This window comes from Lissotriton helveticus, chromosome 11 (genome assembly GCF_964261635.1).
Source record: "Lissotriton helveticus chromosome 11, aLisHel1.1, whole genome shotgun sequence".
Taxonomy (NCBI): domain Eukaryota; kingdom Metazoa; phylum Chordata; class Amphibia; order Caudata; family Salamandridae; genus Lissotriton; species Lissotriton helveticus.
The window spans coordinates 367,045,427-367,072,146 of record NC_136072.1 but is presented as its reverse complement, the minus strand read 5'-3'; the positions used below and the strand labels follow the sequence as shown (position 1 = coordinate 367,072,146).

Genomic DNA, 26,720 nt, shown 5'->3' with positions numbered 1-26,720 from the left:
GGAGAAAGGACAACCACTGGTTAGTAGTGGGAAGGTGCGCAGGGCCCTAATGTCAGCAAAAACTAGAGGTCTAAAGGCAAAAGATTAGGGGGAAAACCACACCATATATTAACTAGAACTGGCTAAAACGTCCCCTTATGACGTGGGGCTAGTAGTCAGCCATGTCATCAACTACTAATAGTTTGTGGTAGAAACTCAAGCTAATGTAATGATTGTAAATAAAGGAGGGGTAGCTAGACAACACTGTTTAGACCACACCTCCGATCAGACCTTACCCTTAAGCCAGTTATTTATTTAAAATACAGCAGGCTCAGGCTAAACCAAGGTAGTACATTCTGTTCTCTTGAAGGTTCTACATGCAGTAAATGTAAAGAATGTAAAGAACTCACGCCACTTTGTGTGCCTATGCTTGTGTCTGTTGTCCTGCATTTAGAGTTAGCCTACGGCACAGAATGGAAAGCAGTGCAGCTTAAAAAACAGAAGTGGCCGGACGTACCACAGCGGACAATAGACAACTTCAGATTGGAGCAAAAGGAAGTATTCCTTTTTTTAGATTGTAATATTCAATTAACGTGTAGGCTTTCATTCATAGGAACTCTAACTAGTTTCCACTCTTGTTGATAACCTGTTATATTCGGTTATGGAAAGTCGTAAAACTGACACAAAGTGCTAGTTTAAAAACAAATATTACTGTATCAAATGTCTGTTTTTATTAGACCCTAACTTTGCTAACGTTATCAAAACCATTATTTGTTATTATATTTACACTTTCGGTTAAAAGCATACTTTGGAATTGCTAAACAAAATACACGATCTAGCATTTGTTTTCCCAACTTTTGCAGAACAAGTGACGCTCTTCTCTTTCCTTCTGCCATCAGGTGAATTCTCTGTGCTGCGTGCCTGGCATAGTTTCCAGATTAGCGGTAATCTTGTTTATAAGGACCTGGGAAAGAAGAGAGATTAGATTCTATTGCAGGATTTATCTCGCACGTCCCCGGCTCTAGAAAACAAGCACTGGCAACTCCAATCGTTTGAGTTTCTGTGAAGTGAAAAGATTATACGAAGCTTCACTAACAAATAGGCAGACTTGGCACCAGCAGTGCAAGTTCCGTAAACACACACCCAACAGTTACAGTGGGAGTGCAAGCTTCCTTCACATACACAGACTGGGTACAATCAAACAGAGCACTTCAAACTTACGTCAAATACTCAGAGCCATGATGGCACGTGCACTGGCAGAGCAGACATCCCTTAGGTATCAGCTACAAAGCAGGTAGATGCAGTGTAAGCTTCGCTCAGCTACAAAGCACAGCTACAAAGCAGGTAGATGCGGTGTAAGCTTCGCTCAGCTACAAGGCAGGTAGATGCAGTGTAAGCTTCGCTCAGCTACAAAGCACAGCTACAAATTAGGTATATGCAGGGTAAGCTTCGCTCAGCTACAAAGCAGGTAGATGCAGTGTAAGCTTCGCTCAGCTACAGAGCACAGCTACAAATCAGGTAGATGCAGTGTAAGCTTCGCTCAGCTACAGAGCACAGCTACAAAGCAGGTAGATGCAGTGTAAGCTTCGCTCAGCTACAAAGCAGGTAGATGCAGTGTAAGCTTCGCTCAGCTACAAAGCAGTTAGATGCAGTGTAAGGATCGCTCAGCTACAGAGCACAGCTACAAAGCAGGTAGATGCAGTGTAAGCTTCGCTTAGCTACAAAGCAGGTAGATGCAGTGTAGGCTTCGCTCAGCTACAAAGCAGGTAGATGCAGTGTAAGCTTCGCTCAGCTACAAAGCAAGTAAATGCAGTGTAAGCTTCGCTCAGCTACAAAGCAGGTAAATGCAGTTTAAGCTTCGCTCATCTACAAAGCACAGCTACAAAGCAGGTAGATGCAGTGTAAGCTTCGCTCAGCTACAAAGCAGGTAGATGCAGTGTAAGCTTCGCTCAGATACAAAGCACAGCTACAAAGCAGGTATATGAAGTGTAAGCTTCGCTCAGCTACAAAGCAGGTAGATGCAGTGTAAGCTTCGCTCAGCTACAAAGCACAGCTACAAAGCAGGTAGATGCAGTGCAAGCTTCGCTCAGCTACAAAGCAGGTAGATGCAGTGTAAGCTTCGCTCAGCTACAATGCACAGCTACAAAGCAGGTATATGCAGTGTAAGCTTCGCTCAGCTACAAAGCAGGTAGATGCAGTGTAAGCTTCGTTCACCTACAAAGCAGGTAGATGCAGTGTAAGCTTCGCTCAGCTACAATGCACAGCTACAAAGCAGGTATATGCAGTGTAAGCTTCGCTCAGCTACAAAGCAGGTAGATGCAGTGTAAGCTTCGCTCAGCTACAAGGCAGGTAGATGCAGTGTAAGCTTCGCTCAGCTACAAAGCACAGCTATAAATTAGGTACATGCAGTGTAAGCTTCGCTCAGCTACAAAGCAGGTAGATGCAGTGTAAGCTTCGCTCAGCTACAGAGCACAGCTACAAAGCAGGTAGATGCAGTGTAAGCTTCGCTCAGCTACAGAGCACAGCTACAAAGCAGGTAGATGCAGTGTAAGCTTCGCTCAGCTACAAAGCAGGTAGATGCAGTGTAAGCTTCGCTCAGCTACAAAGCAGTTAGATGCAGTGTAAGGTTCGCTCAGCTACAGAGCACAGCTACAAAGCAGGTAGATGCAGTGTAAGCTTCGCTTAGCTACAAAGCAGGTAGATGCAGTGTAGGCTTCGCTCAGCTACAAAGCAGGTAGATGCAGTGTAAGCTTCGCTCAGCTACAAAGCAAGTAAATGCAGTGTAAGCTTCGCTCAGCTACAAAGCAGGTAAATGCAGTTTAAGCTTCGCTCATCTACAAAGCACAGCTACAAAGCAGGTAGATGCAGTGTAAGCTTCGCTCAGCTACAAAGCAGGTAGATGCAGTGTAAGCTTCGCTCAGATACAAAGCACAGCTACAAAGCAGGTATATGAAGTGTAAGCTTCGCTCAGCTACAAAGCAGGTAGATGCAGTGTAAGCTTCGCTCAGCTACAAAGCACAGCTACAAAGCAGGTAGATGCAGTGCAAGCTTCGCTCAGCTACAAAGCAGGTAGATGCAGTGTAAGCTTCGCTCAGCTACAATGCACAGCTACAAAGCAGGTATATGCAGTGTAAGCTTCGCTCAGCTACAAAGCAGGTAGATGCAGTGTAAGCTTCGTTCACCTACAAAGCAGGTAGATGCAGTGTAAGCTTCGCTCAGCTACAATGCACAGCTACAAAGCAGGTATATGCAGTGTAAGCTTCGCTCAGCTACAAAGCAGGTAGATGCAGTGTAAGCTTCGCTCAGCTACAAGGCAGGTAGATGCAGTGTAAGCTTCGCTCAGCTACAAAGCACAGCTATAAATTAGGTACATGCAGAGTAAGCTTCGCTCAGCTACAAAGCAGGTAGATGCAGTGTAAGCTTCGCTCAGCTACAGAGCACAGCTAAAAAGCAGGTAGATGCAGTGTAAGCTTCGCTCAGCTACAGAGCACAGCTACAAAGTAGGTAGATGCTGTGTAAGCTTCGCTCAGCTACAAAGCAGGTAGATGCAGTGTAAGCTTCGCTCAGCTACAAAGCAGGTAGATGCAGTGTAAGCTTCGCTCAGCTACAGAGCACAGCTACAAAGCAGGTAGATGCAGTGTAAGCTTCGCTCAGCTACAAAGCAGGTAGATACAGTGTAAGCTTCGCTCAGCTACAAAGCAGGTAGATGCAGTGTAAGCTTCGCTCAGCTACAAAGCAGGTAGATGCAGTGTAAGCTTCGCTCAGCTACAAAGCAAGTAAATGCAATGTAAGCTTCGCTCAGCTACAAAGCAGGTAAATGCAGTGTAAGCTTCGCTCATCGACAAAGCACAGCTACAAAGCAGGTAGATGCAGTGTAAGCCTCGCTCAGCTAGAGAGCACAGCTACAAAGTAGGTAGATGCTGTGTAAGCTTCGCTCAGCTACAAAGCAGGTAGATGCAGTGTAAGCTTCGCTCAGCTCCAAAGCAGGTAGATGCAGTGTAAGCTTCGCTCAGCTACAGAGCACAGCTACAAAGCAGGTAGATGCAGTGTAAGCTTCGCTCAGCTACAAAGCAGGTAGATACAGTGTAAGCTTCGCTCAGCTACAAAGCAGGTAGATGCAGTGTAAGCTTCGCTCAGCTACAAAGCAGGTAGATGCAGTGTAAGCTTCGCTCAGCTACAAAGCAAGTAAATGCAGTGTAAGCTTCGCTCAGCTACAAAGCAGGTAAATGCAGTGTAAGCTTTGCTCATCTACAAAGCACAGCTACAAAGCAGGTAGATGCAGTGTAAGCTTCGCTCAGCTACAAAGCAGATAGATGCAGTGTAAGCTTCGCTCAGATACAAAGCACAGCTACAAAGCAGATATATGAAGTTTAAGCTTCGCTCAGCTACAAAGCAGGTAAATGCAGTGTAAGCTTCGCTCAGCTACAGAGCATAGCTACAAAGCAGGTAGATGCAGTGTTAGGTTCGCTCAGCTACAAAGCACAGCTACAAAGCAGGTAGATGCGGTGTAAGCTTCGCTCAGCTACATGGCAGGTAGATGCAGTGTAAGCTTCGCTCAGCTACAAAGCACAGCTACAAATTAGGTATATGCAGGGTAAGCTTCGCTCAGCTACAAAGCAGGTGGATGCAGTGTAAGCTTCGCTCAGCTACAGAGCACAGCTACAAATCAGGTAGATGCAGTGTAAGCTTCGCTCAGCTACAGAGCACAGCTACAAAGCAGGTAGATGCAGTGTAAGCTTCGCTCAGCTACAAAGCAGGTAGATGCAGTGTAAGCTTCGCTCAGCTACAAAGCAGTTAGATGCAGTGTAAGCTTCGCTCAGCTACAGAGCACAGCTACAAAGCAGGTAGATGCAGTGGAAGCTTCGCTCAGCTACAAAGCAGGTAGATACAGTGTAAGCTTCGCTTAGCTACAAAGCAGGTAGATGCAGTGTAGGCTTCGCTCAGCTACAAAGCAGGTAGATGCAGTGTAAGCTTCGCTCAGCTACAAAGCAAGTAAATGCAGTGTAAGCTTCGCTCAGCTACAAAGCAGGTAAATGCAGTGTAAGCTTCGCTCATCTACAAAGCACAGCTACAAAGCAGGTAGATGCAGTGTAAGCTTCGCTCAGCTACAAAGCAGGTAGATGCAGTGTAAGCTTCGCTCAGATACAAAGCACAGCTACAAAGCAGGTATATGAAGTGTAAGCTTCGCTCAGCTACAAAGCAGGTAGATGCAGTGTAAGCTTCGCTCAGCTACAATGCACAGCTACAAAGCAGGTATATGCAGTGTAAGCTTCGCTCAGCTACAAAGCAGGTAGATGCAGTGTAAGCTTCGTTCAGCTACAAAGCAGGTAGATGCAGTGTAAGCTTCGCTCAGCTACAATGCACAGCTACAAAGCAGGTATATGCAGTGTAAGCTTCGCTCAGCTACAAAGCAGGTAGATGCAGTGTAAGCTTTGCTCAGCTACAAGGCAGGTAGATGCAGTGTAAGCTTCGCTCAGCTACAAAGCACAGCTAAAAATTAGGTACATGCAGTGTAAGCTTCGCTCAGCTACAAAGCAGGTAGATGCAGTGTAAGCTTCGCTCAGCTACAGAGCACAGCTACAAAGCAGGTAGATGCAGTGTAAGCTTCGCTCAGCTACAGAGCACAGCTACAAAGTAGGTAGATGCTGTGTAAGCTTCGCTCAGCTACAAAGCAGGTAGATGCAGTGTAAGCTTCGCTCAGCTACAAAGCAGGTAGATGCAGTGTAAGCTTCGCTCAGCTACAGAGCACAGCTACAAAGCAGGTAGATGCAGTGTAAGCTTCGCTCAGCTACAAAGCAGGTAGATACAGTGTAAGCTTCGCTCAGCTACAAAGCAGGTAGATGCAGTGTAAGCTTCGCTCAGCTACAAAGCAGGTAGATGCAGTGTAAGCTTCGCTCAGCTACAAAGCAAGTAAATGCAGTGTAAGCTTCGCTCAGCTACAAAGCCGGTAAATGCAGTGTAAGCTTCGCTCATCGACAAAGCACAGCTACAAAGCAGGTAGATGCAGTGTAAGCTTCGCTCAGCTACAGAGCACAGCTACAAAGTAGGTAGATGCTGTGTAAGCTTCGCTCAGCTACAAAGCAGGTAGAGGCAGTGTAAGCTTCGCTCAGCTACAAAGCAGGTAGATGCAGTGTAAGCTTCGCTCAGCTACAGAGCACAGCTACAAAGCAGGTAGATGCAGTGTAAGCTTCGCTCAGCTACAAAGCAGGTAGATACAGTGTAAGCTTCGCTCAGCTACAAAGCAGGTAGATGCAGTGTAAGCTTCGCTCAGCTACAAAGCAGGTAGATGCAGTGTAAGCTTCGCTCAGCTACAAAGCAAGTAAATGCAGTGTAAGCTTCGCTCAGCTACAAAGCAGGTAAATGCAGTGTAAGCCTTGCTCATCTACAAAGCACAGCTACAAAGCAGGTAGATGCAGTGTAAGCTTCGCTCAGCTACAAAGCAGGTAGATGCAGTGTAAGCTTCGCTCAGATACAAAGCACAGCTACAAAGCAGATATATGAAGTGTAAGCTTCGCTCAGCTACAAAGCAGGTAGATGCAGTGTAAGCTTCGCTCAGCTACAGAGCATAGCTACAAAGCAGGTAGATGCAGTGTTAGGTTCGCTCAGCTACAAAGCACAGCTACAAAGCAGGTAGATGCGGTGTAAGCTTCGCTCAGCTACAAGGCAGGTAGATGCAGTGTAAGCTTCGCTCAGCTACAAAGCACAGCTACAAATTAGGTATATGCAGGGTAAGCTTCGCTCAGCTACAAAGCAGGTAGATGCAGTGTAAGCTTCGCTCAGCTACAGAGCACAGCTACAAATCAGGTAGATGCAGTGTAAGCTTCGCTCAGCTACAGAGCACAGCTACAAAGCAGGTAGATGCAGTGTAAGCTTCGCTCAGCTACAAAGCAGGTAGATGCAGTGTAAGCTTCGCTCAGCTACAAAGCAGTTAGATGCAGTGTAAGCTTCGCTCAGCTACAGAGCACAGCTACAAAGCAGGTAGATGCAGTGTAAGCTTCGCTCAGCTACAAAGCAGGTAGATACAGTGCAAGCTTCGCTTAGCTACAAAGCAGGTAGATGCAGTGTAAGCTTCGCTCAGCTACAAAGCAGGTAGATGCAGTGTAAGCTTCGCTCAGCTACAAAGCAAGTAAATGCAGTGTAAGCTTCGCTCAGCTACAAAGCAGGTAAATGCAGTGTAAGCTTCGCTCATCTACAAAGCACAGCTACAAAGCAGGTAGATGCAGTGTAAGCTTCGCTCAGCTACAAAGCAGGTAGATGCAGTGTAAGCTTCGCTCAGATACAAAGCACAGCTACAAAGCAGGTATATGAAGTGTAAGCTTCGCTCAGCTAAAAAGCAGGTAGATGCAGTGTAAGCTTCGCTCAGCTACAATGCACAGCTACAAAGCAGGTATATGCAGTGTAAGCTTCGCTCAGCTACAAAGCAGGTAGATGCAGTGTAAGCTTTGCTCAGCTACAAGGCAGGTAGATGCAGTGTAAGCTTCGCTCAGCTACAAAGCACAGCTAAAAATTAGGTACATGCAGTGTAAGCTTCGCTCAGCTACAAAGCAGGTAGATGCAGTGTAAGCTTCGCTCAGCTACAGAGCACAGCTACAAAGCAGGTAGATGCAGTGTAAGCTTCGCTCAGCTACAGAGCACAGCTACAAAGTAGGTAGATGCTGTGTAAGCTTCGCTCAGCTACAAAGCAGGTAGATGCAGTGTAAGCTTCGCTCAGCTACAAAGCAGGTAGATGCAGTGTAAGCTTCGCTCAGCTACAGAGCACAGCTACAAAGCAGGTAGATGCAGTGTAAGCTTCGCTCAGCTACAAAGCAGGTAGATACAGTGTAAGCTTCGCTCAGCTACAAAGCAGGTAGATGCAGTGTAAGCTTCGCTCAGCTACAAAGCAGGTAGATGCAGTGTAAGCTTCGCTCAGCTACAAAGCAAGTAAATGCAGTGTAAGCTTCGCTCAGCTACAAAGCCGGTAAATGCAGTGTAAGCTTCGCTCATCGACAAAGCACAGCTACAAAGCAGGTAGATGCAGTGTAAGCTTCGCTCAGCTACAGAGCACAGCTACAAAGTAGGTAGATGCTGTGTAAGCTTCGCTCAGCTACAAAGCAGGTAGAGGCAGTGTAAGCTTCGCTCAGCTACAAAGCAGGTAGATGCAGTGTAAGCTTCGCTCAGCTACAGAGCACAGCTACAAAGCAGGTAGATGCAGTGTAAGCTTCGCTCAGCTACAAAGCAGGTAGATACAGTGTAAGCTTCGCTCAGCTACAAAGCAGGTAGATGCAGTGTAAGCTTCGCTCAGCTACAAAGCAGGTAGATGCAGTGTAAGCTTCGCTCAGCTACAAAGCAAGTAAATGCAGTGTAAGCTTCGCTCAGCTACAAAGCAGGTAAATGCAGTGTAAGCCTTGCTCATCTACAAAGCACAGCTACAAAGCAGGTAGATGCAGTGTAAGCTTCGCTCAGCTACAAAGCAGGTAGATGCAGTGTAAGCTTCGCTCAGATACAAAGCACAGCTACAAAGCAGATATATGAAGTGTAAGCTTCGCTCAGCTACAAAGCAGGTAGATGCAGTGTAAGCTTCGCTCAGCTACAGAGCATAGCTACAAAGCAGGTAGATGCAGTGTTAGGTTCGCTCAGCTACAAAGCACAGCTACAAAGCAGGTAGATGCGGTGTAAGCTTCGCTCAGCTACAAGGCAGGTAGATGCAGTGTAAGCTTCGCTCAGCTACAAAGCACAGCTACAAATTAGGTATATGCAGGGTAAGCTTCGCTCAGCTACAAAGCAGGTAGATGCAGTGTAAGCTTCGCTCAGCTACAGAGCACAGCTACAAATCAGGTAGATGCAGTGTAAGCTTCGCTCAGCTACAGAGCACAGCTACAAAGCAGGTAGATGCAGTGTAAGCTTCGCTCAGCTACAAAGCAGGTAGATGCAGTGTAAGCTTCGCTCAGCTACAAAGCAGTTAGATGCAGTGTAAGCTTCGCTCAGCTACAGAGCACAGCTACAAAGCAGGTAGATGCAGTGTAAGCTTCGCTCAGCTACAAAGCAGGTAGATACAGTGCAAGCTTCGCTTAGCTACAAAGCAGGTAGATGCAGTGTAAGCTTCGCTCAGCTACAAAGCAGGTAGATGCAGTGTAAGCTTCGCTCAGCTACAAAGCAAGTAAATGCAGTGTAAGCTTCGCTCAGCTACAAAGCAGGTAAATGCAGTGTAAGCTTCGCTCATCTACAAAGCACAGCTACAAAGCAGGTAGATGCAGTGTAAGCTTCGCTCAGCTACAAAGCAGGTAGATGCAGTGTAAGCTTCGCTCAGATACAAAGCACAGCTACAAAGCAGGTATATGAAGTGTAAGCTTCGCTCAGCTAAAAAGCAGGTAGATGCAGTGTAAGCTTCGCTCAGCTACAAAGCACAGCTACAAAGCAGGTAGATGCAGTGCAAGCTTCGCTCAGCTACAAAGCAGGTAGATGCAGTGTAAGCTTCGCTCAGCTACAATGCTCAGCTACAAAGCAGGTAGATGCAGTGTAAGCTTCGCTCAGATACAAAGTACAGCTACAAAGCAGATATATGAAGTGTAAGCTTCGCTCAGCTACAAAGCAGGTAGATGCAGTGTAAGCTTCGCTCAGCTACAGAGCATAGCTACAAAGCAGGTAGATGCAGTGTAAGCTTCGCTCAGCTACAAAGCAGGTAGATGCAGTGTAAGCTTCGCTCAGCTACAAAACAGGTAGATGCAGTGTAAGCTTCGCTCAGCTACAATGCACAGCTACAAAGCAGGTATATGAAGTGTAAGCTTCGCTCAGCTACAAAGCAGGTAGATGCAGTGTAAGCTTCGTTCAGCTACAAAGCAGGTAGATGCAGTGTAAACTTCGCTCAGCTATAATGCACAGCTACAAAGCAGGTATATGCAGTGTAAGCTTCGCTCAGCTACAAAGCAGGTAGATGCAGTGTAAGCTTCGTTCAGCTACCAAGCAGGTAGATGCAGTGTAAGCTTCGCTCAGCTACAATGCACAGCTACAAAGCAGGTATATGCAGTCTAAGCTTCGCTCAGCTACAAAGCAGGTAGATGCAGTGTAAGCTTCGCTCAGCTACAAAGCAGGTAGATGCAGTGTAATCTTCGCTCAGCTACAAAGCACAGCTATAAATTAGGTAGATGCTGTGTAAGCTTCGCTCAGCTACAAAGCAGGTAGATGCAGTGTAAGCTTCGCTCAGCTCCAAAGCAGGTAGATGCAGTGTAAGCTTCGCTCAGCTACAGAGCACAGCTACAAAGCAAGTAGATGCAGTGTAAGTTTCGCTCAGCTGCAAAGCAGGTAGATACAGTGTAAGCTTCGCTCAGCTACAAAGCAGGTAGATGCAGTGTAAACTTCGCTCAGCTACAAAGCAGGTAGATGCAGTGTAAGCTTCGCTCAGCTACAAAGCAAGTAAATGCAGTGTAAGCTTCGCTCAGCTACAAAGCAGGTAAATGCAGTGTAAGCTTTGCTCATCTACAAAGCACAGCTACAAAGCAGGTAGATGCAGTGTAAGCTTCGCTCAGATACAAAGCACAGCTACAAAGCAGATATATGAAGTGTAAGCTTCGCTCAGCTACAAAGCAGGTAGATGCAGTGTAAGCTTTGCTCAGCTACAGAGCAGAGCTACAAAGCAGGTAGATGCAGTGTTCGGTTCGCTCAGCTACAAAGCAGGTAGATGCAGTGTAAGCTTCGCTCAGCTACAAAGCAGGTAGATGCAGTGTGAGCTTCGCTCAGCTACAAAGCAAGTAAATGCAGTGTAAGCTTCGCTCAGCTACAAAGCAGGTAAATGCAGTGTAAGCTTCGCTCATCGACAAAGCACAGCTACAAAGCAGGTAGTTGCAGTGTAAGCTTCTCTCAGCTACAGAGCACAGCTACAAAGTAGGTAGATGCTGTGTAAGCTTCGCTCAGCTACAAAGCAGGTAGATGCAGTGTAAGCTTCGCTCAGCTCCAAAGCAGGTAGATGCAGTGTAAGCTTCGCTCAGCTACAGAGCACAGCTACAAAGCAGGTAGATGCAGTGTAAGCTTCGCTCAGCTACAAAGCAGGTAGATACAGTGTAAGCTTCGCTCAGCTACAAAGCAGGTAGATGCAGTGTAAGCTTCGCTCAGCTACAAAGCAGGTAGATGCAGTGTAAGCTTCGCTCAGCTACATAGCAAGTAAATGCAGTGTAAGCTTCGCTCAGCTACAAAGCAGTTAAATGCAGTGTAAGCTTTGCTCATCTACAAAGCACAGCTACAAAGCAGGTAGATGCAGTGTAAGCTTCGCTCAGCTACAAAGCAGGTAGATGCAGTGTAAGCTTCGCTCAAATACAAAGCACAGCTACAAAGCAGATATATGAAGTGTAAGCTTTGCTCAGCTACAAAGCAGGTAGATGCAGTGTAAGCTTCGCTCAGCTACAGAGCATAGCTACAAAGCAGGTAGGTGCAGTGTTAGGTTCGCTTAGCTACAAAGCACAGCTACAAAGCAGGTAGATGCGGTGTAAGCTTCGCTCAGCTACAAGGCAGGTAGATGCAGTGTAAGCTTCGCTCACCTACAAAGCACAGCTACAAATTAGGTATATGCAGGGTAAGCTTCGCTCAGCTACAAAGCAGGTAGATGCAATGTAAGCTTCGCTCAGCTACAGAGCACAGCTACAAATCAGGTAGATGCAGTGTAAGCTTCGCTCAGCTACAGAGCACAGCTACAAAGCAGGTAGATGCAGTGTAAGCTTCGCTCAGCTACAAAGCAGGTAGATGCAGTGTAAGCTTCGCTCAGCTACAAAGCAGTTAGATGCAGTGTAAGCTTCGCTCAGCTACAGAGCACAGCTACAAAGCAGGTAGATGCAGTGTAAGCTTCGCTCAGCTACAAAGCAGGTAGATACAGTGTAAGCTTCGCTTAGCTACAAAGCAGGTAGATGCAGTGTAGGCTTCGCTCAGCTACAAAGCAGGTAGATGCAGTGTAAGCTTCGCTCAGCTACAAAGCAAGTAAATGCAGTGTAAGCTTCGCTCAGCTACAAAGCAGGTAAATGCAGTGTAAGCTTCGCTCATCTACAAAGCACAGCTACAAAGCAGGTAGATGCAGTGTAAGCTTCGCTCAGCTACAAAGCAGGTAGATGCAGTGTAAACTTCGCTCAGATACAAAGCACAGCTACAACGCAGGTATATGAAGTGTAAGCTTCGCTCAGCTACAAAGCAGGTAGATGCAGTGTAAGCTTCGCTCAACTACAAAGCACAGCTACAAAGCAGGTAGATGCAGTGTAAGCTTCGCTCAGCTACAAAGCAGGTAGATGCAGTGTAAGCTTCGCTCAGCTACAATGCACAGCTACAAAGCAGGTATATGCAGTGTAAGCTTCGCTCAGCTACAAAGCAGGTAGATGCAGTGTAAGCTTCGTTCACCTACAAAGCAGGTAGATGCAGTGTAAGCTTCGCTCAGCTACAATGCACAGCTACAAAGCAGGTATATGCAGTGTAAGCTTCGCTCAGCTACAAAGCAGGTAGATGCAGTGTAAGCTTCGCTCAGCTACAAGGCAGGTAGATGCAGTGTAAGCTTCGCTCAGCTACAAAGCACAGCTATAAATTAGGTACATGCAGTGTAAGCTTCGCTCAGCTACAAAGCAGGTAGATGCAGTGTAAGCTTCGCTCAGCTACAGAGCACAGCTACAAAGCAGGTAGATGCAGTGTAAGCTTCGCTCAGCTACAGAGCACAGCTACAAAGTAGGTAGATGCTGTGTAAGCTTCGCTCAGCTACAAAGCAGGTAGATGCAGTGTAAGCTTCGCTCAGCTACAAAGCAGGTAGATGCAGTGTAAGCTTCGCTCAGCTACAGAGCACAGCTACAAAGCAGGTAGATGCAGTGTAAGCTTCGCTCAGCTACAAAGCAGGTAGATACAGTGTAAGCTTCGCTCAGCTACAAAGCAGGTAGATGCAGTCTAAGCTTCGCTCAGCTACAAAGCAGGTAGATGCAGTGTAAGCTTCGCTCAGCTACAAAGCAAGTAAATGCAGTGTAAGCTTCGCTCAGCTACAAAGCAGGTAAATGCAGTGTAAGCTTCGCTCATCGACAAAGCACAGCTACAAAGCAGGTAGATGCAGTGTAAGCTTCGCTCAGCTACAGAGCACAGCTACAAAGTAGGTAGATGCTGTGTAAGCTTCGCTCAGCTACAAAGCAGGTAGATGCAGTGTAAGCTTCGCTCAGCTCCACAGCAGGTAGATGCAGTGTAAGCTTTGCTCAGCTACAGAGCACAGCTACAAAGCAGGTAGATGCAGTGTAAGCTTCGCTCAGCTACAAAGCAGGTAGATACAGTGTAAGCTTCGCTCAGCTACAAAGCAGGTAGATGCAGTGTAAGCTTCGCTCAGCTACAAAGCAGGTAGATGCAGTGTAAGCTTCGCTCAGCTACAAAGCAAGTAAATGCAGTGTAAGCTTCGCTCAGCTACAAAGCAGGTAAATGCAGTGTAAGCTTTGCTCATCTACAAAGCACAGCTACAAAGCAGGTAGATGCAGTGTAAGCTTCGCTCAGCTACAAAGCAGGTAGATGCAGTGTAAGCTTTGCTCAGATACAAAGCACAGCTACAAAGCAGATATATGAAGTGTAAGCTTCGCTCAGCTACAAAGCAGGTAGATGCAGTGTAAGCTTCGCTCAGCTACAGAGCATAGCTACAAAGCAGGTAGATGCAGTGTTAGGTTCGCTCAGCTACAAAGCACAGCTACAAAGCAGGTAGATGCGGTGTAAGCTTCGCTCAGCTACAAGGCAGGTAGATGCAGTGTAAGCTTGGCTCAGCTACAAAGCACAGCTACAAATTAGGTATATGCAGGGTAAGCTTCGCTCAGCTACAAAGCAGGTAGATGCAGTGTAAGCTTCACTCAGCTACAGAGCACAGCTACAAATCAGGTAGATGCAGTGTAAGCTTCGCTCAGCTACAGAGCACAGCTACAAAGCAGGTAGATGCAGTGTAAGCTTCGCTCAGCTACAAAGCAGGTAGATGCAGTGTAAGCTTCGCTCAGCTACAAAGCAGTTAGATGCAGTGTAAGCTTCGCTCAGCTACAGAGCACAGCTACAAAGCAGGTAGATGCAGTGTAAGCTTCGCTCAGCTACAAAGCAGGTAGATACAGTGTAAGCTTCGCTTAGCTACAAAGCAGGTAGATGCAGTGTAAGCTTCGCTCAGCTACAAAGCAGGTAGATGCAGTGTAAGCTTCGCTCAGCTACAAAGCAAGTAAATGCAGTGTAAGCTTCGCTCAGCTACAAAGCAGGTAAATGCAGTGTAAGCTTCGCTCATCTACAAAGCACAGCTACAAAGCAGGTAGATGCAGTGTAAGCTTCGCTCAGCTACAAAGCAGGTAGATGCAGTGTAAGCTGCGCTCAGATACAAAGCACAGCTACAAAGCAGGTATATGAAGTGTAAGCTTCGCTAAGCTACAAAGCAGGTAGATGCAGTGTAAGCTTCGCTCAGCTACAAAGCAGGTAGATGCAGTGCAAGCTTCGCTCAGCTACAAAGCAGGTAGATGCAGTGTAAGCTTCGCTCAGCTACAATGCACAGCTACAAAGCAGGTATATGCAGTGTAAGCTTCGCTCAGCTACAAAGCAGGTAGATGCAGTGTAAGCTTCGTTCAGCTACAAAGCAGGTAGATGCAGTGTAAGCTTCTCTCAGCTACAATGCACAGCTACAAAGCAGGTATATGCAGTGTAAGCTTCGCTCAGCTACAAAGCAGGTAGATGCAGTGTAAGCTTCGCTCAGCTACAAGGCAGGTAGATGCAGTGTAAGCTTCGCTCAGCTACAAAGCGCAGCTATAAATTAGGTACATGCAGTGTAAGCTTCGCTCAGCTACAAAGCAGGTAGATGCAGTGTAAGCTTCGCTCAGATACAAAGCAGGTAGATGCAGTGTAAGCTTCGCTCAGCTACAGAGCACAGCTACAAAGCAGGTAGATGCAGTGTAAGCTTCGCTCAGCTACAAAGCAGGTAGATACAGTGTAAGCTTCGCTCAGCTACAAAGCAGGTAGATGCAGTGTAAGCTTCGCTCAGCTACAAAGCAGGTAGATGCAGTGTAAGCTTCGCTCAGCTACAAAGCAAGTAAATGCAGTGTAAGCTTCGCTCAGCTACAAAGCAGGTAAATGCAGTGTAAGCTTTTCTCATCTACAAAGCACAGCTACAAAGCAGGTAGATGCAGTGTAAGCTTCGCTCAGCTACAAAGCAGGTAGATGCAGTGTAAGCTTCGCTCAGATACAAAGCACAGCTACAAAGCAGATATATGAAGTGTAAGCTTCGCTCAGCTACAAAGCAGGTAGATGCAGTGTAAGCTTCGCTCAGCTACAGAGCATAGCTACAAAGCAGGTAGATGCAGTGTTAGGTTCGCTCAGCTACAAAGCACAGCTACAAAGCAGGTAGATGCGGTGTAAGCTTCGCTCAGCTACAAGGCAGGTAGATGCAGTGTAAGCTTCGCTCAGCTACAAAGCACAGCTACAAATTAGGTATATGCAGGGTAAGCTTCGCTCAGCTACAAAGCAGGTAGATGCAGTGTAAGCTTCGCTCAGCTACAGAGCACAGCTACAAATCAGGTAGATGCAGTGTAAGCTTCGCTCAGCTACAGAGCACAGCTACAAAGCAGGTAGATGCAGTGTAAGCTCCGCTCAGCTACAAAGCAGGTAGATGCAGTGTAAGCTTCGCTCAGCTACAAAGCAGTTAGATGCAGTGTAAGCTTCGCTCAGCTACAGAGCACAGCTACAAAGCAGGTAGATCCAGTGTAAGCTTCGCTCAGCTACAAAGCAGGTAGATACAGTGCAAGCTTCGCTTAGCTACAAAGCAGGTAGATGCAGTGTAAGCTTCGCTCAGCTACAAAGCAGGTAGATGCAGTGTAAGCTTCGCTCAGCTACAAAGCAAGTAAATGCAGTGTAAGCTTCGCTCAGCTACAAAGCAGGTAAATGCAGTGTAAGCTTCGCTCATCTACAAAGCACAGCTACAAAGCAGGTAGATGCAGTGTAAGCTTCGCTCAGCTACAAAGCAGGTAGATGCAGTGTAAGCTTCGCTCAGATACAAAGCACAGCTACAAAGCAGGTATATGAAGTGTAAGCTTCGCTCAGCTAAAAAGCAGGTAGATGCAGTGTAAGCTTCGCTCAGCTACAAAGCACAGCTACAAAGCAGGTAGATGCAGTGCAAGCTTCGCTCAGCTACAAAGCAGGTAGATGCAGTGTAAGCTTCGCTCAGCTACAATGCACAGCTACAAAGCAGGTATATGCAGTGTAAGCTTCGCTCAGCTACAAAGCAGGTAGATGCAGTGTAAGCTTCGTTCAGCTACAAAGCAGGTAGATGCAGTGTAAGCTTCTCTCAGCTACAATGCACAGCTACAAAGCAGGTATATGCAGTGTAAGCTTCGCTCAGCTACAAAGCAGGTAGATGCAGTGTAAGCTTCGCTCAGCTACAAGGCAGGTAGATGCAGTGTAAGCTTCGCTCAGCTACAGAGCACAGCTACAAAGCAGGTAGATGCAGTGTAAGCTTCGCTCAGCTACAGAGCACAGCTACAAAGTAGGTAGATGCTGTGTAAGCTTCGCTCAGCTACAAAGCAGGTAGATGCAGTGTAAGCTTCGCTCAGCTACAAAGCAGGTAGATGCAGTGTAAGCTTCGCTCAGCTACAAAGCACAGCTATAAATTAGGTACATGCAGTGTAAGCTTCGCTCAGCTACAAAGCAGGTAGATGCAGTGTAAGCTTCGCTCAGCTACAGAGCACAGCTACAAAGCAGGTAGATGCAGTGTAAGCTTCGCTCAGCTACAGAGCACAGCTACAAAGTAGGTAGATGCTGTGTAAGCTTCGCTCAGCTACAAAGCAGGTAGATGCAGTGTAAGCTTCGCTCAGCTACAAAGCAGGTAGATGCAGTGTAAGCTTCGCTCAGCTACAGAGCACAGCTACAAAGCAGGTAGATGCAGTGTAAGCTTCGCTCAGCTACAAAGCAGGTAGATACAGTGTAAGCTTCGCTCAGCTACAAAGCAGGTAGATGCAGTGTAAGCTTCGCTCAGCTACAAAGCAGGTAAAGGCAGTGTAAGCTTCGCTCATCGACAAAGCACAGCTACAAAGTAGGTAGATGCAGTGTAAGCTTCGCTCAGCTACAAAGCAGGTAGATGCAGTGTAAGCTTCGCTCAGATACAAAGTACAGCTACAAAGCAGATATATGAAGTGTAAGCTTCGCTCAGCTACAAAGCAGGTAGATGCAGTGTAAGCTTCGCTCAGCTACAGAGCATAGCTACAAAGCAGGTAGATGCAGTGTAAGCTTCGCTCAGCTACAAAGCAGGTAGATGCAGTGTAAGCTTCGCTCAGCTACAAAACAGGTAGATGCAGTGTAAGCTTCGCTCAGCTACAATGCACAGCTACAAAGGAGGTATATGAAGTGTAAGCTTCGCTCAGCTACAAAGCAGGTAGATGCAGTGTAAGCTTCGTTCAGCTACAAAGCAGGTAGATGCAGTGTAAACTTCGCTCAGCTATAATGCACAGCTACAAAGCAGGTATATGCAGTGTAAGCTTCGCTCAGCTACAAAGCAGGTAGATGCAGTGTAAGCTTCGTTCAGCTACCAAGCAGGTAGATGCAGTGTAAGCTTCGCTCAGCTACAATGCACAGCTACAAAGCAGGTATATGCAGTCTAAGCTTCGCTCAGCTACAAAGCAGGTAGATGCAGTGTAAGCTTCGCTCAGCTACAAAGCACAGCTATAAATTAGGTAGATGCTGTGTAAGCTTCGCTCAGCTACAAAGCAGGTAGATGCAGTGTAAGCTTCGCTCAGCTCCAAAGCAGGTAGATGCAGTGTAAGCTTCGCTCAGCTACAGAGCACAGCTACAAAGCAGGTAGATGCAGTGTAAGTTTCGCTCAGCTACAAAGCAGGTAGATACAGTGTAAGCTTCGCTCAGCTACAAAGCAGGTAGATGCAGTGTAAACTTCGCTCAGCTACAAAGCAGGTAGATGCAGTGTAAGCTTCACTAAGCTACAAAGCAAGTAAATGCAGTGTAAGCTTCGCTCAGCTACAAAGCAGGTAAATGCAGTGTAAGCTTTGCTCATCTACAAAGCACAGCTACAAAGCAGGTAGATGCAGTGTAAGCTTCGCTCAGATACAAAGCACAGCTACAAAGCAGATATATGAAGTGTAAGCTTCGCTCAGCTACAAAGCAGGTAGATGCAGTGTAAGCTTCGCTCAGCTACAGAGCATAGCTACAAAGCAGGTAGATGCAGTGTTAGGTTCGCTCAGCTACAAAGCAGGTAGATGCAGTGTAAGCTTCGCTCAGCTACAAAGCAGGTAGATGCAGTGTAAGCTTCGCTCAGCTACAAAGCAAGTAAATGCAGTGTAAGCTTCGCTCAGCTACAAAGCAGGTAAATGCAGTGTAAGCTTTGCTCACCGACAAAGCACAGCTACAAAGCAGGTAGTTGCAGTGTAAGCTTCTCTCAGCTACAGAGCACAGCTACAAAGTAGGTAGATGCTGTGTAAGCTTCGCTCAGCTACAAAGCAGGTAGATGCAGTGTAAGCTTCGCTCAGCTCCAAAGCAGGTAGATGCAGTGTAAGCTTCGGTCAGCTACAGAGCACAGCTACAAAGCAGGTAGATGCAGTGTAAGCTTCGCTCAGCTACAAAGCAGGTAGATACAGTGTAAGCTTCGCTCAGCTACAAAGCAGGTAGATGCAGTGTAAGCTTCGCTCAGCTACAAAGCAGGTAGATGCAGTGTAAGCTTCGCTCAGCTACAAAGCAAGTAAATGCAGTGTAAGCTTCGCTCAGCTACAAAGCAGGTAAATGCAGTGTAAGCTTTGCTCATCTACAAAGCACAGCTACAAAGCAGGTAGATGCAGTGTAAGCTTCGCTCAGCTACAAAGCAGGTAGATGCAGTGTAAGCTTCGCTCAGATACAAAGCACAGCTACAAAGCAGATATATGAAGTGTAAGCTTCGCTCAGCTACAAAGCAGGTAGATGCAGTGTAAGCTTCGCTCAGCTACAGAGCATAGCTACAAAGCAGGTAGGTGCAGTGTTAGGTTCGCTTAGCTACAAAGCACAGCTACAAAGCAGGTAGATGCGGTGTAAGCTTCGCTCAGCTACAAGGCAGGTAGATGCAGTGTAAGCTTCGCTCACCTACAAAGCACAGCTACAAATTAGGTATATGCAGGGTAAGCTTCGCTCAGCTACAAAGCAGGTAGATGCAGTGTAAGCTTCGCTCAGCTACAGAGCACAGCTACAAATCAGGTAGATGCAGTGTAAGCTTCGCTCAGCTACAGAGCACAGCTACAAAGCAGGTAGATGCAGTGTAAGCTTCGCTCAGCTACAAAGCAGGTAGATGCAGTGTAAGCTTCGCTCAGCTACAACGCAGTTAGATGCAGTGTAAGCTTCGCTCAGCTACAGAGCACAGCTACAAAGCAGGTAGATGCAGTGTAAGCTTCGCTCAGCTACAAAGCAGGTAGATACAGTGTAAGCTTCGCTTAGCTACAAAGCAGGTAGATGCAGTGTAGGCTTCGCTCAGCTACAAAGCAGGTAGATGCAGTGTAAGCTTCGCTCAGCTACAAAGCAAGTAAATGCAGTGTAAGCTTCGCTCAGCTACAAAGCAGGTAAATGCAGTGTAAGCTTTGCTCATCTACAAAGCACAGCTACAAAGCAGGTAGATGCAGTGTAAGCTTCGCTCAGCTACAAAGCAGGTAGATGCAGTGTAAGCTTCGCTCAGATACAAAGCACAGCTACAAAGCAGGTATATGAAGTGTAAGCTTCGCTCAGCTACAAAGCAGGTAGATGCAGTGTAAGCTTCGCTCATCTACAAAGCACAGCTACAAAGCAGGTAGATGCAGTGTAAGCTTCGCTCAGCTACAAAGCAGGTAGATGCAGTGTAAGCTTCGCTCAGCTACAATGCACAGCTACAAAGCAGGTATATGCAGTGTAAGCTTCGCTCAGCTACAAAGCAGGTAGATGCAGTGTAAGCTTCGTTCACCTACAAAGCAGGTAGATGCAGTGTAAGCTTCGCTCAGCTACAATGCACAGCTACAAAGCAGGTATATGCAGTGTAAGCTTCGCTCAGCTACAAAGCAGGTAGATGCAGTGTAAGCTTCGTTCAGCTACAAAGCAGGTAGATGCAGTGTAAGCTTCTCTCAGCTACAATGCACAGCTACAAAGCAGGTATATGCAGTGTAAGCTTCGCTCAGCTACAAAGCAGGTAGATGCAGTGTAAGCTTCGCTCAGCTACAAGGCAGGTAGATGCAGTGTAAGCTTCGCTCAGCTACAAAGCACAGCTATAAATTAGGTACATGCAGTGTAAGCTTCGCTCAGCTACAAAGCAGGTAGATGCAGTGTAAGCTTTGCTCAGCTACAGAGCACAGCTACAAAGCAGGTAGATGCAGTGTAAGCTTCGCTCAGCTACAGAGCACAGCTACAAAGTAGGTAGATGCTGTGTAAGCTTCGCTCAGCTACAAAGCAGGTAGATGCAGTGTAAGCTTCGCTCAGCTACAAAGCAGGTAGATGCAGTGTAAGCTTCGCTCAGCTACAGAGCACAGCTACAAAGCAGGTAGATGCAGTGTAAGCTTCGCTCAGCTACAAAGCAGGTAGATACAGTGTAAGCTTCGCTCAGCTACAAAGCAGGTAGATGCAGTGTAAGCTTCGCTCAGCTACAAAGCAGGTAGATGCAGTGTAAGCTTCGCTCAGCTACAAAGCAAGTAAATGCAGTGTAAGCTTCGCTCAGCTACAAAGCAGGTAAATGCAGTGTAAGCTTCGCTCATCGACAAAGCACAGCTACAAAGTAGGTAGATGCAGTGTAAGCTTCGCTCAGCTACAAAGCAGGTAGATGCAGTGTAAGCTTCGCTCAGATACAAAGTACACCTACAAAGCAGATATATGAAGTGTAAGCTTCGCTCAGCTACAAAGCAGGTATTGCAGTGTAAGCTTCGCTCAGCTACAGAGCATAGCTACAAAGCAGGTAGATGCAGTGTAAGCTTCGCTCAGCTACAAAGCAGGTAGATGCAGTGTAAGCTTCGCTCAGCTACAAAACAGGTAGATGCAGTGTAAGCTTCGCTCAGCTACAATGCACAGCTACAAAGCAGGTATATGAAGTGTAAGCTTCGCTCAGCTACAAAGCAGGTAGATGCAGTGTAAGCTTCGTTCAGCTACAAAGCAGGTAGATGCAGTGTAAACTTCGCTCAGCTATAATGCACAGCTACAAAGCAGGTATATGCAGTGTAAGCTTCGCTCAGCTACAAAGCAGGTAGATGCAGTGTAAGCTTCGTTCAGCTACCAAGCAGGTAGATGCAGTGTAAGCTTCGCTCAGCTACAATGCACAGCTACAAAGCAGGTATATGCAGTCTAAGCTTCGCTCAGCTACAAAGCAGGTAGATGCAGTGTAAGCTTCGCTCAGCTACAAAGCACAGCTATAAATTAGGTAGATGCTGTGTAAGCTTCGCTCAGCTACAAAGCAGGTAGATGCAGTGTAAGCTTCGCTCAGCTCCAAAGCAGGTAGATGCAGTGTAAGCTTCGCTCAGCTACAGAGCACAGCTACAAAGCAGGTAGATGCAGTGTAAGTTTCGCTCAGCTACAAAGCAGGTAGATACAGTGTAAGCTTCGCTCAGCTACAAAGCAGGTAGATGCAGTGTAAACTTCGCTCAGCTACAAAGCAGGTAGATGCAGTGTAAGCTTCGCTCAGCTACAAAGCAAGTAAATGCAGTGTAAGCTTCGCTCAGCTACAAAGCAGGTAAATGCAGTGTAAGCTTTGCTCATCTACAAAGCACAGCTACAAAGCAGGTAGATGCAGTGTAAGGTTCGCTCAGCTACAGAGCATAGCTACAAAGCAGGTAGATGCAGTGTTAGGTTCGCTCAGCTACAAAGCAGGTAGATGCAGTGTAAGCTTCGCTCAGCTACAAAGCAGGTAGATGCAGTGTAAGCTTCGCTCAGCTACAAAGCAAGTAAATGCAGTGTAAGCTTCGCTCAGCTACAAAGCAGGTAAATGCAGTGTAAGCTTTGCTCATCGACAAAGCACAGCTACAAAGCAGGTAGTTGCAGTGTAAGCTTCTCTCAGCTACAGAGCACAGCTACAAAGTAGGTAGATGCTGTGTAAGCTTCGCTCAGCTGCAAAGCAGGTAGATGCAGTGTAAGCTTCGCTCAGCTCCAAAGCAGGTAGATGCAGTGTAAGCTTCGCTCAGCTACAGAGCACAGCTACAAAGCAGGTAGATGCAGTGTAAGCTTCGCTCAGCTACAAAGCAGGTAGATACAGTGTAAGCTTCGCTCAGCTATAAAGCAGGTAGATGCAGTGTAAGCTTCGCTCAGCTACAAAGCAGGTAGATGCAGTGTAAGCTTCGCTCAGCTACAAAGCAAGTAAATGCAGTGTAAGCTTCGCTCAGCTACAAAGCAGGTAAATTCAGTGTAAGCTTTGCTCATCTACAAAGCACAGCTACAAAGCAGGTAGATGCAGTGTAAGCTTCGCTCAGCTACAAAGCAGGTAGATGCAGTGTAAGCTTCGCTCAGATACAAAGCACAGCTACAAAGCAGATATATGAAGTGTAAGCTTCGCTCAGCTACAAAGCAGGTAGATGCAGTGTAAGCTTCGCTCAGCTACAGAGCATAGCTACAAAGCAGGTAGGTGCAGTGTTAGGTTCGCTTAGCTACAAAGCACAGCTACAAAGCAGGTAGATGCGGTGTAAGCTTCGCTCAGCTACAAGGCAGGTAGATGCAGTGTAAGCTTCGCTCACCTACAAAGCACAGGTACAAATTAGGTATATGCAGGGTAAGCTTCGCTCAGCTACAAAGCAGGTAGATGCAGTGTAAGCTTCGCTCAGCTACAGAGCACAGCTACAAATCAGGTAGATGCAGTGTAAGCTTCGCTCAGCTACAGAGCACAGCTACAAAGCAGGTAGATGCAGTGTAAGCTTCGCTCAGCTACAAAGCAGGTAGATGCAGTGTAAGCTTCGCTCAGCTACAAAGCAGTTAGATGCAGTGTAAGCTTCGCTCAGCTACAGAGCACAGCTACAAAGCAGGTAGATGCAGTGTAAGCTTCGCTCAGCTACAAAGCAGGTAGATACAGTGTAAGCTTCGCTTAGCTACAAAGCAGGTAGATGCAGTGTAGGCTTCGCTCAGCTACAAAGCAGGTAGATGCAGTGTAAGCTTCGCTCAGCTACAAAGCAAGTAAATGCAGTGTAAGCTTCGCTCAGCTACAAAGCAGGTAAATGCAGTGTAAGCTTCGCTCATCGACAAAGCACAGCTACAAAGCAGGTATTGCAGCGTAAGCTTCGCTCAGCTACAGAGCATAGCTACAAAGCAGGTAGATGCAGTGTAAGCTTCGCTCAGCTACAAAGCAGGTAGATGCAGTGTAAGCTTCGCTCAGCTACAAAACAGGTAGATGCAGTGTAAGCTTCGCTCAGCTACAATGCACAGCTACAAAGCAGGTATATGAAGTGTAAGCTTCGCTCAGCTACAAAGCAGGTAGATGCAGTGTAAGCTTCGTTCAGCTACAAAGCAGGTAGATGCAGTGTAAACTTCGCTCAGCTATAATGCACAGCTACAAAGCAGGTATATGCAGTGTAAGCTTCGCTCAGCTACAAAGCAGGTAGATGCAGTGTAAGCTTCGTTCAGCTACCAAGCAGGTAGATGCAGTGTAAGCTTCGCTCAGCTACAATGCACAGCTACAAAGCAGGTATATGCAGTCTAAGCTTCGCTCAGCTACAAAGCAGGTAGATGCAGTGTAAGCTTCGCTCAGCTACAAAGCACAGCTATAAATTAGGTAGATGCTGTGTAAGCTTCGCTCAGCTACAAAGCAGGTAGATGCAGTGTAAGCTTCGCTCAGCTCCAAAGCAGGTAGATGCAGTGTAAGCTTCGCTCAGCTACAGAGCACAGCTACAAAGCAGGTAGATGCAGTGTAAGTTTCGCTCAGCTACAAAGCAGGTAGATACAGTGTAAGCTTCGCTCAGCTACAAAGCAGGTAGATGCAGTGTAAACTTCGCTCAGCTACAAAGCAGGTAGATGCAGTGTAAGCTTCGCTCAGCTACAAAGCAAGTAAATGCAGTGTAAGCTTCGCTCAGCTACAAAGCAGGTAAATGCAGTGTAAGCTTTGCTCATCTACAAAGCACAGCTACAAAGCAGGTAGATGCAGTGTAAGGTTCGCTCAGCTACAGAGCATAGCTACAAAGCAGGTAGATGCAGTGTTAGGTTCGCTCAGCTACAAAGCAGGTAGATGCAGTGTAAGCTTCGCTCAGCTACAAAGCAGGTAGATGCAGTGTAAGCTTCGCTCAGCTACAAAGCAAGTAAATGCAGTGTAAGCTTCGCTCAGCTACAAAGCAGGTAAATGCAGTGTAAGCTTTGCTCATCGACAAAGCACAGCTACAAAGCAGGTAGTTGCAGTGTAAGCTTCTCTCAGCTACAGAGCACAGCTACAAAGTAGGTAGATGCTGTGTAAGCTTCGCTCAGCTACAAAGCAGGTAGATGCAGTGTAAGCTTCGCTCAGCTCCAAAGCAGGTAGATGCAGTGTAAGCTTCGCTCAGCTACAGAGCACAGCTACAAAGCAGGTAGATGCAGTGTAAGCTTCGCTCAGCTACAAAGCAGGTAGATACAGTGTAAGCTTCGCTCAGCTACAAAGCAGGTAGATGCAGTGTAAGCTTCGCTCAGCTACAAAGCAGGTAGATGCAGTGTAAGCTTCGCTCAGCTACAAAGCAAGTAAATGCAGTGTAAGCTTCGCTCAGCTACAAAGCAGGTAAATTCAGTGTAAGCTTTGCTCATCTACAAAGCACAGCTACAAAGCAGGTAGATGCAGTGTAAGCTTCGCTCAGCTACAAAGCAGGTAGATGCAGTGTAAGCTTCGCTCAGATACAAAGCACAGCTACAAAGCAGATATATGAAGTGTAAGCTTCGCTCAGCTACAAAGCAGGTAGATGCAGTGTAAGCTTCGCTCAGCTACAGAGCATAGCTACAAAGCAGGTAGGTGCAGTGTTAGGTTCGCTTAGCTACAAAGCACAGCTACAAAGCAGGTAGATGCGGTGTAAGCTTCGCTCAGCTACAAGGCAGGTAGATGCAGTGTAAGCTTCGCTCACCTACAAAGCACAGGTACAAATTAGGTATATGCAGGGTAAGCTTCGCTCAGCTACAAAGCAGGTAGATGCAGTGTAAGCTTCGCTCAGCTACAGAGCACAGCTACAAATCAGGTAGATGCAGTGTAAGCTTCGCTCAGCTACAGAGCACAGCTACAAAGCAGGTAGATGCAGTGTAAGCTTCGCTCAGCTACAAAGCAGGTAGATGCAGTGTAAGCTTCGCTCAGCTACAAAGCAGTTAGATGCAGTGTAAGCTTCGCTCAGCTACAGAGCACAGCTACAAAGCAGGTAGATGCAGTGTAAGCTTCGCTCAGCTACAAAGCAGGTAGATACAGTGTAAGCTTCGCTTAGCTACAAAGCAGGTAGATGCAGTGTAGGCTTCGCTCAGCTACAAAGCAGGTAGATGCAGTGTAAGCTTCGCTCAGCTACAAAGCAAGTAAATGCAGTGTAAGCTTCGCTCAGCTACAAAGCAGGTATATGCAGTGTAAGCTTCGCTCATCTACAAAGCACAGCTACAAAGCAGGTAGATGCAGTGTAAGCTTCGCTCAGCTACAAAGCAGGTAGATGCAGTGTAAGCTTCGCTCAGATACAAAGCACAGCTACAAAGCAGGTATATGAAGTGTAAGCTTCGCTCAGCTACAAAGCAGGTAGATGCAGTGTAAGCTTCGCTCAGCTACAAAGCACAGCTACAAAGCAGGTAGATGCAGTGTAAGCTTCGCTCAGCTACAAAGCAGGTAGATGCAGTGTAAGCTTCGCTCAGCTACAATGCACAGCTACAAAGCAGGTATATGCAGTGTAAGCTTCGCTCAGCTACAAAGCAGGTAGATGCAGTGTAAGCTTCGTTCACCTACAAAGCAGGTAGATGCAGTGTAAGCTTCGCTCAGCTACAATGCACAGCTACAAAGCAGGTATATGCAGTGTAAGCTTCGCTCAGCTACAAGGCAGGTAGATGCAGTGTAAGCTTCGCTCAGCTACAAAGCACAGCTATAAATTAGGTACATGCAGTGTAAGCTTTGCTCAGCTACAAAGCAGGTAGATGCAGTATAAGCTTCGCTCAGCTACAGAGCACAGCTACAAATCAGGTAGATGCAGTGTAAGCTTCGCTCAGCTACAGAGCACAGCTACAAAGCAGGTAGATGCAGTGTAAGCTTCGCTCAGCTACAAAGCAGGTAGATGCAGTGTAAGCTTCGTTCACCTACAAAGCAGGTAGATGCAGTGTAAGCTTCGCTCAGCTACAATGCACAGCTACAAAGCAGGTATATGCAGTGTAAGCTTCGCTCAGCTACAAGGCAGGTAGATGCAGTGTAAGCTTCGCTCAGCTACAAAGCACAGCTATAAATTAGGTACATGCAGTGTAAGCTTTGCTCAGCTACAAAGCAGGTAGATGCAGTATAAGCTTCGCTCAGCTACAGAGCACAGCTACAAATCAGGTAGATGCAGTGTAAGCTTCGCTCAGCTACAGAGCACAGCTACAAAGCAGGTAGATGCAGTGTAAGCTTCGCTCAGCTACAAAGCAGGTAGATGCAGTGTAAGCTTCGCTCAGCTACAAAGCAGTTAGATGCAGTGTAAGCTTCGCTCAGCTACAGAGCACAGCTACAAAGCAGGTAGATGCAGTGTAAGCTTCGCTCAGCTACAAAGCAGGTAGATACAGTGTAAGCTTCGCTTAGCTACAAAGCAGGTAGATGCAGTGTAGGCTTCGCTCAGCTACAAAGCAGGTAGATGCAGTGTAAGCTTCGCTCAGCTACAAAGCAAGTAAATGCAGTGTAAGCTTCGCTCAGCTACAAAGCAGGT

General features: G+C 46.8%; 1 long non-coding RNA gene across 1 annotated transcript in view; it reads right to left on the bottom strand.

Annotated features, from left to right (window-relative positions):
- Positions 1-695: 695 nt before the first annotated feature.
- LOC144791140 (uncharacterized) overlaps positions 696-26,720 on the bottom strand; it is a 125,812-nt gene continuing 99,787 nt past the window's right edge. The window contains exon 4 of the long non-coding RNA XR_013602310.1: positions 696-943. This is a non-coding gene — a long non-coding RNA (uncharacterized LOC144791140). The remainder of the gene's footprint in view (positions 944-26,720) is intronic.